The following is a 12,207-nucleotide window of genomic DNA, read 5'->3' as shown; positions in this document are numbered from 1 at the left end:
TTGAGGGTCCCCCGCCAGCAGTTAACTTGTCCTGGCTTACACGTCAGATGGTTCACGCACTAGCTACCTGGTCGCCAGAGTACGTTAGGCACCCCTAGGTGAAGTCCTGCCACTAGGGTTTCTCATCCTCTCTCTCTTCTCACCTGTGCCTTGGGCGTGGGAAACACACACCTCATCACACTCACTCTCATCATTCATTCCTGTTGTTTGATTGTCCAGTCTATTCATGTTTGCTGCCTTCTAGATTCGCCGAGGTCGGCTCAAACTTGCTAGGGAGGTATGCAGTGTCCCAGAACATGCAGACTACTACTCCTATTATGGCCATTTCTCTTGCTGTGTCAATGCCTGTTCTGGTAAGTGTTTGCACTGCAACTGCTGCTGGTTTTCCCCTAGTATTCTCTGGTAATGTGCATTCTCATGTGTATTCTCATGTATTCCTGTATATTATTACAGTGTACAGTGGTATGCAAGGCTGTTGATCACGTGACCTGTAACCATGGTTCCTCCAATGGCCGACTAGCTCTGGCCAGGAGCAACCATGTGACCTCCCACTTCCTCCTAACAAGTTAGTCTTCCCCCTGCTTCCAAGCAAGGAGGATGTGTGTCGTCCCTCTCCTGCCTCAGAGGAGTTGGGCTTCTTCTAGCAGCTCCCACTTCACCACTAGAAGTGTGGATTAGGTGCTCTGCTATATTCAAGTCTTCGGCTGTATCTGCCTGCTCAAGTGACCGGGTTCTTCTCTCTCATCTGGGTGTCATTCCGATATCTCTCCTCATCGCTGCAAGGATTCACAGCAAGTATTATTCTCAAGCTAATCCACCCAGCAACGCTATTCCTCTCATACTCCTACTCCCATCATCCGTCACGTATTCTCACAGCCTATGCAGCACCACTCCTGCTTTATTTGTCAAAGCCTGCTATATACCCGGTTGCATCCGGACAGAACTGTTGCTACTAGTTACCTTTTCTATAATAAAACCGCTGTTACTGAACCCTGGCATTGGTGTCCACTAACTGGTGCCCTGACTAAGTGCAGCGAAGAATCGCATGCCCATCATCACCCGCAGATTCCACAGACCGGCCCTACAGCTGTGCCGCCCTCAGGCCTATACCGTGACAAGTATAACCCCTGCAGCTGCCCCGGTCATTGCCCGCTCATAACACCAGCACTGCGGAACTGGCCCCCAGGGGCCAGGGCATCGCATATCTATCTATCTATCTCCTATCTATCTATCTATCTCCTATGTATCTATCTATCTATCTATCTATTATCTATCTATCTATCTATCTATCTATCTATCTATCTCCTATCTATCTATCTATCTATCTATCTATCTCCTATCTATCTATCATCTATCTATCTATCTATCTATCTATCTATCTATCTATCTATCTATCTATCTCCTATCTATCTATCTCCTATCTATCTATCTATCTATCTATCTATCTATCTCCTATCTATCTATCTATCTATCTATCTATCTATCTATCTATCTATGTATTATCTATCTATTATCTATCTATCTATCTATCTATCTATCTATCTATCTATCTCCTATCTATCTATCTCCTATCTATCTATCTATCTATCTATCTATCTATCTATCTCCTATCTATCTATCTATCTATCTATCTATCTATCTATCTCATATCTATCTCCTATCTATCTATCTATCTATCTATCTATCTATCTATCTATCTATCTCCTATCTATCTATCTCCTATCTATCTATCTATCTATCTATCTATCTATCTATCTATCTATCTATCTATCTATCTATCTCCTATCTATCTATCTATCTATCTATCTATCTATCTATCTCCAATCTATCTCCTATCTATCTATCTATCTATCTATCTATCTATCTATCTATCTCCTATCTATCTATCTATCTATCTATCTAGATGCAAGTGATGATCCACGGCACTCCCAAGATACATGAAAAAGTGAAACAATTTATTTAAAAAAAAACATGTTACAAAAAAAATGCATCACTTTTTCACGTATCTTGGAGTGCCGTGGATCATCACTTGCATCTAGTTACATTGGAATTGGTCTTACTCCTCTTCATCTGGCACCCGTTCGCTGGGACTTGTTGTACAACTATCTATCTGCACCTCACACTTAATAGTTGCAGCATACATTAATATCACAATTCACTTTGTAAGTGGTCCCATACAGTAGGTGCAGGGACAGTGTACAGATGCATGGATAGTGTATAGATGCAGGGGCAGTGTATAGATGCAGGGGCAGTGTACAGATGCATGGATAGTGTATAGATGCAGGGACAGTGTACAGTTTCATGGATAGTGTATAGATGCAGGGGCAGTGTACAGATACATGGATAGTGTATAGATGCAGGGGCAGTGTACAGATGCATGGATAGTGTATAGATGCAGGGGCAGTGTACAGATGCATGGATAGTGTATAGATGCAGGGGCAGTGTACAGATACATGGATAGTGTATAAATGCAGGGGCAGTGTACAGATACATGGATAGTGTATAGATGCAGGGGCAGTGTACAGATGCATGGATAGTGTATAGATGCAGGGGCAGTGTACAGATACATGGATAGTGTATAAATGCAGGGGCAGTGTACAGATACATGGATAGTGTATAGATGCAGGGCAGTGTACAGGATATAAGATTGTTGTTTGATCGCCTGCAGAACACAGAGGCATTGTTCCTCGTGCCTGATGTCAGTGACTCCTGCCTCACCTGGTGGATATTATAGGGTGTACGCCAGACAAATATTGATTCTGGTAAATAATGATGGCATTGATCTATGGATAGACCGATAGAAGTCCCATATAAAGAGCAGATGACGTTGTGCCCGTCAGTGAAGAACACTGGGAGAGCTGGGTTTACTTGGACTTTTAAAAAAATTTCTGGGTCTGGATAGATCAATATAACAGTGTATAAAAGTGGCTCATTTTTTTTAAATATATTTTTAAAGGCACAACTTGACAGTATGTATAGCCATACCTCCCAATGCCAGTGTCAGCTGGTGTCCTGTCCCACCCACAGTTAAATGCAGCAGTGAGTTTCATTGACAGACCAAGGAGTCATTGGCTACCCGCTCTGCCAATACTCTTGTGGTCCCAATTAGAATTCTACCTCCGACCACAAGAGGCCTCTCCCTGTCCCTGCCGGACTTCTCCTTTAACTTCTATATGGATGCATAGAGGGGGGGGTAACTACTATATATAGGTGCAGAAGAGGTTTTACTACTATATTGGGGCACATGAAGCCTATATGCTATATTTGCTATACTAATGCACAGGTTGGCCTGGCTACTATATGGGGGCACTGAGGGTTATCGGCCTGATTCAGCAGATAACTGTTCTTTGTAATGGGGCATTTACTGTATATTTCTCACTACAGCTTTATTATGGTTTCCATACTGCTGCTATTGGGCTGTGTACAGAGACAGTGCAGGATCTCCTCCTCTTTGTGTTACAGACACCATTGACATTAAAGCGAGTGTACCATCAGTACATTCGCTTTAAGATTTTCACATGGATAGAAAGTCGCCGGCAAGGAGACGCCATTGCCGCTGTCCTTTTTTTGAACCCTGGACCGGTTCCTATGTACAGCACCATTCTATTCCCGGGAGCACCTCCAGTGCTTCACCCCTGACCAGTGCCCTGGAATAGAACGGCGCTGTGGGAACGGCAATGGCTTCTCCGTGCCGACGCCGTTCTATCCATGTTAAAATCTTAAAGCGAATGTACTGAACAGAAATCTGCAGAACATGCTATATGTATACAGTGGTACCTTGGTTTAAGAGTAACTTGGTTTGAGAGCCTCTTGGTTTAAGAGCTCACAGTTTTTCAAAATTGTGACTTGGTTTAAGAGCATTGCTTTGGTTTAAGAGCTCCCTGTACTGGGTGGGAGGGGGAGGGGCATGGTCTGCATAGCGGGGCCTACAGCACTGTACACTGACCCAGGAAGTCTCCCTCACCTTCCAAATCATAGCAGATCCACTTCAGGCTGGGGCTTGCACCAGGGGACAGGACTGTGGAGGTAATCTCTCCATAGCTGTAACCCCTCTCTCCCCGGACAGAGAGCGCTGCTATACTGTGCCCACATCTGCCCTGCTCATTCCTTCATACTCCCTGCAGTCTCTGTCAACCCTTGTGTTTCCCATCCTCTCCATTACTGTACAGTAACTGATAATATCACAGATTCTCCTGTTTCTGAATTTTTTTTCATCTGTTTTACATGTTATTCAGAATAATAAATCATTATCTTTGGGGTGTGGAACCAATTTTCTACATTTCTATGATTTCTTATGGGAAATTCTGCTTTGGTTTAAGAGTGGATTTGGATTACAAGCGCGGACCCGGAACGAATTATACTTGTAATCCAAGACACCACTATATATATATATATATATATATATATATATATATTGGTTAGATATAGTGCTTCTCCTCATGTACACACACAGGACAGCTTATCCTAATAAGTCACCTGAAACAACAGGTCTGTGTTGTGTATGATGGGAAAGATTAGGGTCGGTTCATAAATCTGGCAGCGGATTTTTCCCATTTGTAAAACATGCAAGTTATGAGAGCAGGAGATTATCACAGATCTAAGGTTTGGCCGGCTAATCCTAATCCTCACACGTAAAAGAGAAGCATGTGCCCCTTATTTTTATAGGGCGCACTTCATGTCCTACCGACCATTACAGCAGCTTAGATTTATATACAGTAAAATCATCTTCAAGGAATTCCCGGTCTAATTACAGGCGGAATAATTGGTGATTTAGTTAATTACAGGAGTTTCCTCACAGGGGCAGGTGCCGCGCTATAGACTGTAGGACACACCTGCGAAATTACAGCTTTAATCGTAAAATCCAAACAGATCACTAATTAGTGTTAATTGTGAGCGACAAATGACCCTTGTTTCTTACACTGCTGGAAGATGACACAGTAGATAGAAGGAATAAAATCATCCTGCACTGATAGGATCTGTGGGACTGGAAGAGACGCTGCATGCTCTATACAGTACAGGCCGGACTGAGGAGCAGGCTTACGGGAGGCCTGAATGACTGGGATTTGGTGGGACGGGAAATTCTGGAAAGTACTGGAAGGGTGAGGTTATCAGTTATATGGGGGGGGGAGGGTAAGGGTCAGCATGGGGCAGGTTGGCAGGGATTGGGGGGGCGATGGAGTGAGCAATAAGCTGGGGGGGTGGACCACAGCCATTTTCAAGCTAGAGAATTAGGAGAAAACTACCCCGCAGATGTGCGGGGGGCCGCAGAGGTTACAGGCTCAAGTCTCAAGCTTGCTGCAGGGGTCTGAGCGACCACAACTGGGTCTGTCTTCATGTCTTGGCGGCCATAGGGGACTAAGCTTCTGGCGCACCTAAGCCCCAATTAGACCCCCTCAGGACGGGCACAGCATTGGGAGCCCCTCCAGGGACCCTCCGAACTTGGCTGCTAGTGGACCCGCTGCAGGACGCAGATCTCAGTCCAGGAGGAATCCTGTGTGTTTGTTGACGTGGCCTGCAATGGGGGAGGCTTCCCTACAGATGAGTCTGCGGTTGTGTTGGGACCCAGAACAGCTGACTTACCAGGAAGGCATGGTGCTGACTTAGCCTGGCATCTTCATAGGAGGACCCAGGGAGAAGATGCAAGGAGGCCTGGGGCTGGGTGGTCTTGGCAGCGTGTGTTGAGCGGGAAGCAGGGAACTGGCCCTGCCTCAAGCAGCCATCAGGCAGCTTTCAATGTGGACCGCAGCCTTGGGTCAGGTGCTGGCAGGGGGCATGATGACGTTAGTGGCGGTGCAATCATGGAAGTGGATGGACAGGGAGAGGCAAGTGGTCAGAGCTGATCTGAATACAGGACCTCCGGCTGCTGGGATCTCAGAACACAAACAGCCAGGTGAGACACTATTTTGCCTTTTGGGGGTCTTAGTAGTTGGGTGGGGTTGCATGCAGGCATTATTGGGCCTGACAGCTGTGTGAGGGATTTGTTGATGGGTTTAAAGGGTTTGGAGTCAGGAGTCAGGGCAAGGGGTGTCCTCGATGCAGACTCAGGGGTCATCCACAGTGGGGGATGGGGAGGTCGTCAGACTAGATGATGCAGCTAAAGTGGAAGTGTATGTGTTCTACAAGGGACAGCTGGGGTGAACATTTGAAGCAGGAGTTTCTGGAGCAAATTTGGAAGGGACAATATGTAGAGATATTTTTGTGCCTTCCGCTTGAGAAGTTTACTCTTGATAAGACTAAAAAGCTTGAAGAAATGACTGAGAAGAAGGAGAGGAGGTCGTATAAACTGATTCCGCGTGAGTTGGCAATTTTAGCAGGGGTGTTTGGGGAGCAGGCCAAAGGAAACTACTCAGCTTTCTTTTGTTACGTGGATGCCATTGGGGAGGCGTACCTTCTGTATTGGGTCAGGAGAGGCTGCACTATGATGAGCAGTTCCGCCAGAAAAAAGTGGTCAGGTCCAGTATCCGGTGGGGTCACAAGGATATTGGGCTGTGGTTGCATGTCACTGCTCTGGTTAGGTCTTGGTTTGAGGGGCAGTCCTTTCATGCGGGTGCCAGGGGCTCAGCCGGGGCAGCCGGGGGCATTTGACCGTGGTCCTCTTCTGGTGCATAGGAATGGATTGTTCTTATCCCGTTTTCAGTTCGTGGCAGTGTTGCGGCAGTGTTTTGTACGTTTGGGTATGGCCGCCGGAATGTATAATAGCCACTCTCTTCGGATTGGAGAGGTGACGGAGGAGGGGGAAGGAGAAGGCCTGGGGATCGTCAGGTGGAAGTTGATTAGATTCTGGTCTTATGTACGGCTTCTTCTTCAGTGAAATGTGGTGGTATGGTGGTGGCTGGGGTTTCTCGGCCAATTGTTTCAGTTTGCTGGATGTTATTTGCACGGACTTAATGTTTCCTATTTTTTTTAGGACATTCGTGTGTCTTCTGGGGAGCATTGAGAGCAGATGTGCGGCCGACGGACAGACAACTGGGTTTAACCTGGAACAATTTATTGCTTGAATTCTACCGCTTTGTGCGTTTAGACAGATGGATCCTGGTGGTGCACTTGGGGGGATGATCTGGGGGCAAGGCCTTCTCTTGACCTTATTGATAATATAAAATTTGACCTGTTGCGGTTGTGGTCCATGTATCCCTCAGTGTGGTCAGACATTGTTTCTCAGAGCGTGTGGAACAAGGCGAGGTCGTGGAGGTGGTTAAATAGTGCATCAGTGAGTGTGGGGGGGGGGGGCATCGAGGTTAAGATGGTACACTGGCACTGGAAATGGAGAGGAGAACCAACGTTAGGTTCTGGACTCCCTTCCTTATGAGGACATTGTGGTCTTTACTTGTAACTTGGTTTGTGGAGGGCTTAGGCCTGGAAGGAAGCAGGTTAATTTGAGGGCACACAGGTGTTTTATTATAGGTTCCTTCGAACCAAGTGTCATTAATGGAAATTGGAAGAACTCGACAATAGTCATGTTCATTCCTGATTCCAACTAGTGGTGGCTAAATTCATCGTAGGACATGGGATAGACCAAGTACCCACAAGAGGTGATATTTCTACCACAACCACTAGGGGTTGGTCACTAAATTGCATGTATACACCCTGGGGGGGGGGTGATTTATCAAGCCTAAAAAGTTTTATTTTTGTCACAGAGGGACCAGATGTTAATAAAGTTATCCTTTGCTGTCCATGCTCTACTAACCAAAATTTTAGCCCCCTCTGACCCAGTGTATACGCTATAAATTAAACCAATTTCCATTGAAAACCAACCCACTTGGGAAGCTAAATTGTCAAAAGTTTACATTTTTGTGAGATGTAAAGAGTTAACATCTCAGTGTAGTGGCCTTGGTTCCAGGATTTGTAAAGACAGAGATGACTAATCTAACAAGGTGCGAGCATAATCTGTGTCAAGCTGATGAACACAAATCCACACTCAGCAGAAGGCTATGCTCACACTTAGTATTTCCGTCAGTCTTTTTTCAACCAAAACCAGGAGCGGCACTGACAGGGCAAAATTATCATAGAAAGATTTGCACAGTTTCTGTGCTTTCAACCCAATCCTGGTTTTGATTGAAAAAAAGACAGACGGAAATACATAGGGGGAGATTTATCAAACATGGTGTAAAGTGAAACTGGCTCAGTTGCCCCTAGCAACCAATCAGATTCCACCTTTCATTCCTCATAGACTCTTTGGAAAATGAAAGGTGGAATCTGATTGGCAACTGAGCCAGTTTCACTTTACACCTTGTTTAATAAATCTCCTCCTATGTGTGAGCGTAGCCTTAGGCTGGGTTTACACTGTTTCTGCATTCCATTTTTTCCACCTGTTTTTGCAAAAACAATAACAAACTCTGTTTGATGGTTTCTGTTATTTATTGATTTATTTATTTATTTATTTAAAACATGGACTAAACCATTATAAGGGTACTCCAGTGAAAAAAAAGTTTTCTTTTAAATAAAAAAACTGGTCTCAGAAAGTTATATAAATTTAAAAATCTTAAGTCTTCCAATACTTATCAGCTGATGTATATCCTGCAGGAAGTGGTGTATTCTTTCCAGTCTGATGCAGTGCTCTCTGCTGCCACCTCTGTCCATGTCAGGAACTGTCCAGATCAGCAGCCAATCCCCATGTTCCTGACATAGACAGAGGTGGCAGCAAAGAGCACTGTGTCAGACTGGTAAGAATACACCACTTCCTGCAGGATGTACAGCAGCTGATAAGTACTGGAAGACTTTACAATTCTGTATAACGCTCTGTCACTAGTTGAAAACAAGTTATTTTTGAGGGAGTACCCCTTTACCAGACTACTGCCTAGAAATTGGGCTAGAACCCTGAGCTGGGCACGTTATAGGTGTCGTATACACTGTGAGTTTTCACGTACCTTCCTGTGATTGATTACATGTTGATGATCACATAACTATATGAAATAATTTAAACAAGTATTCCTAGTATTATAAGTATCCAAATTATAGGGTAACTTCCCGGGTGACGTTCAAGACAATCTGGCTGAACCACAATCGTTGCCAGAGAATGCGATCGCCCCAGTTCCCTCAGATTAAGGAAATATTAATTTGCCAATAACAAGAAGCTATAAATGGAAATTGGTACAATAAAACATTGAAGAACAGACAGAGGGGAATGGATACCTCCTTTACACTTCAATGGCTGTTTCGAAATACTGATCAGGAAGACTTTCAGGAGGCTTCAGGAAACCATCAGTGTGTCCTGGCCGTAAAAACTGAGGAGTGGAAAAAAAAAAAATACTCACCTTTTGCAGGCTACAGTGATGTCCTCCTTAAAGGGGTGCTCCAGCGTGGGGGCACTTTTTGGGGGGGACCGGGGAGGAGGTGGCGGAAATAAAAGAAGTTCACTTACCTCCCCGGTTCCAGCGGCGGGTCCCCCATCACTGCGCTCCAGTGCCCGGTTCCCGGCCACTTCCGGGTGTCTGACGCGGGCCCGAGACGTGACGACTCAGGTCCACTCAGCCACTCAGTGAAGGAGGCGGGATCCGTTTGAAGTCCGCTCGGAGCCCGCCTCCTTCACTGAGTGGCTGAGTGGCCCTGAGACGTAGCGTCTCGGGCGGCGTCAGGCACCCAGAAGCGGCCGGGAACCAGGCACCGGAGTGCAGTGATGCGGGACCCGCCGCTGGAACCGGGGAGGTAAGTGGACGTCTTTTATTTCAGCCACCTCCTCCCCGGTCCCCCCAAAAAAGTGCCCCCATGCTGGAGCACCCCTTTAAGCTTCCTCCTCTGTCTTCTGGTGCTGCATGCACATAAGTGGCATCACTCGTGCACCACAACACTGGGGGCAGATAGCGGCCTCTTGTGGTCAGAGGTATAATGCTGCCTCCTGCCATGAGAGTGATTGACAGGCTCAGGAGCCAAGGGTCCCGTCCCGGTCAATCACAGTGTCACATTTAACTGTATATGTTCCTGATAAGGGTGCGTTCACATGTACAGGATCCACAGCAGATCTGCAGCAGATTTGATGCCGTGTTCAGTTATTTACATCAAATCTGCTGCAGATCCGCACCATCAAATCTGCTGCGATACGCTATGTGTGAAGCTACCCTAAGAGTATTAAAGGGCCAGCGTCAGCACTTAGCAGCACTTGCCCAGGTGCTAGCACTGGCCCAGGCGGCCATGTTATGCATTCAGAATTCCAGACAGATTCCGGATGTCCAGAATCAGTATGCTCCCACAGGGTTCTATGCGGAGTCTGCACTGGATTCCAGGCAAATATAGGAGATATCCTTTATTTTCTGGCATGGACATTCTTCAGGAAAAATCTAGACGGCATCTGTGCCCAATAGAACGTGGCCTGTGATCTATAATTATTGATTCACGACGCCCATAGTCCATAGACTACTAAGGATGTGTATGGGAGATACTAAAGGAGTCAAGCCATAGTGTTGCCTCCACTCCATTAAACTACAGGTACTGTGGTTACAATGGATTGGCACACAGGAAAAAAAAGACCCCTTTTTCTTCTGGTAGATTAAAATGTACTCTACTCTGGTAAAATACATAGTCCTGAAGACTAACAATTTATTCCGTACTTATTATCTTTTCAGTCTCCTTCCCCCAGTTCTGAGCTGCTGCTTTCTGCTGAAGACACAGAAAACTGTGTGTGAGCTTTTCTCACCATTTCCCCCTCCCCCCCTCCCTTCTTAGACACCTCATGTAAAAAAGTCCCTAGCTTTTTCTGCACTCTGTAATGCAAGACTGCATAAAGGCTCCATACCAAATCAACCCTTACTTGTCATAACGCACCCGCCAGGAATAAAAACAAGACACTTATAACTTTTGCTGGGTGATGGTCGGCCACAGCGTTATTAGAAACCAAAACCAAACTTAAAGGAGAAGTTCAGCCAAAAGTATTTTTTGATATGTTATTACTTATGGAAATTTAGACAATTTCCTAATGTACATTAATCATGGGAAATGCACATATAGGGCTATTTCCCTTAATTTAGTAGATCATGGAGACTTCAAATTATCTGAAATAATGTGATGTCACGAACCAGTGTGTAATTCCAATGGAGTGTCCAGCAGGGGGCGCAGTATATGTAAAAGCCTATGGACTGAAGTCTATGGAGTATGTAATGTAATGTGAAAACTACACTTTATTGGTAGACTAGGTGTATGGGATAATGGACTATGTGTATGGGATAATCTGGGGAGCAAGGACACTTGCTCCCCAAATAAAAAGGCACCGAGCAGAAAGGGAGAGAGGAGCCGGTACATCTAACTACCTCTTCCCTCCCTCCCTGCTCAGTGCTGTGGGACAGATACTCACTTCTACTCCTCCAATTATCTGCTCATAGTAGGAGCAGATGATCGGAGGAGTAGTACTAGGAAGATCCCAGCACCAGCCCCCCCCCATCACCATCGCCAGCAGCAGCTATGCAGTGAGGGGGGGGGGCTGGTGATGGTCATAGTGTGTTGCGGTGCGGCGAGTGTGGGGGATGTTGGCTGAGGGAGGTTGAGGCTGGGTATCTTCCTAGTACTACTTCTCCAATCATCTGCTCATACTATGAGCAGATAATGGGAGGAGTAGCAGTGTGTATCTGTCCCACAGCACTGAGCAGGGAGGGAGGAGGTAGTAAGATGTACCGGATCCTCTCTCCCTTCCTGCTCAGTGCCTTTCATTTGGGGAGCAAGTGTCTTTGCTCCCCAAATTATCCCATACACACAGTCCATTATCCCATACACCTAGTCTACCAATAAAGTGTCGTTTTCACATTACATTACATACTCCATAGACTTTAATACAGTCCATAGGCTTTTACATATACTGCGCCCCCTGCTGGACACTCCATTGGAATTACACCCTGGTTCGTGGCATCACGGTATTTCAGAAAATTTGAAGTCTCCATGATCTACTAAATTAAGGAAAATAGCAGTATATGTGCATTTCCCATAATTAATGTACATTAGGAAATTGTCTAATAACATATCAAAAAATACTTTTGGCCAGAGTTGTCTTTTAATACCAACTGGCACTCATGGTGCCTAACTCGTACTCCAGTGGGAGCAATCGGTGTGCCATTGGCGGACTCCCACCAGACACTTCCAACGCGCTCCCCCCCTTCTTATGCAGGCGAGATGCCTTCAAGGAGGATTAACTACTGAGACGTCACCAGCAACTTGACCTCAGATTAACCCTCCTGGCAATACAGAGTGCAGAGACAGCCGGCTAAGGACACCGTTTATATAAGTCAT

This window comes from Dendropsophus ebraccatus, chromosome 10, assembly GCF_027789765.1.
Source record: "Dendropsophus ebraccatus isolate aDenEbr1 chromosome 10, aDenEbr1.pat, whole genome shotgun sequence".
NCBI classification, from domain to species: domain Eukaryota; kingdom Metazoa; phylum Chordata; class Amphibia; order Anura; family Hylidae; genus Dendropsophus; species Dendropsophus ebraccatus.
The sequence above is the reverse complement of the archived record's forward strand: the minus strand, read 5'-3'. Positions refer to the sequence as shown.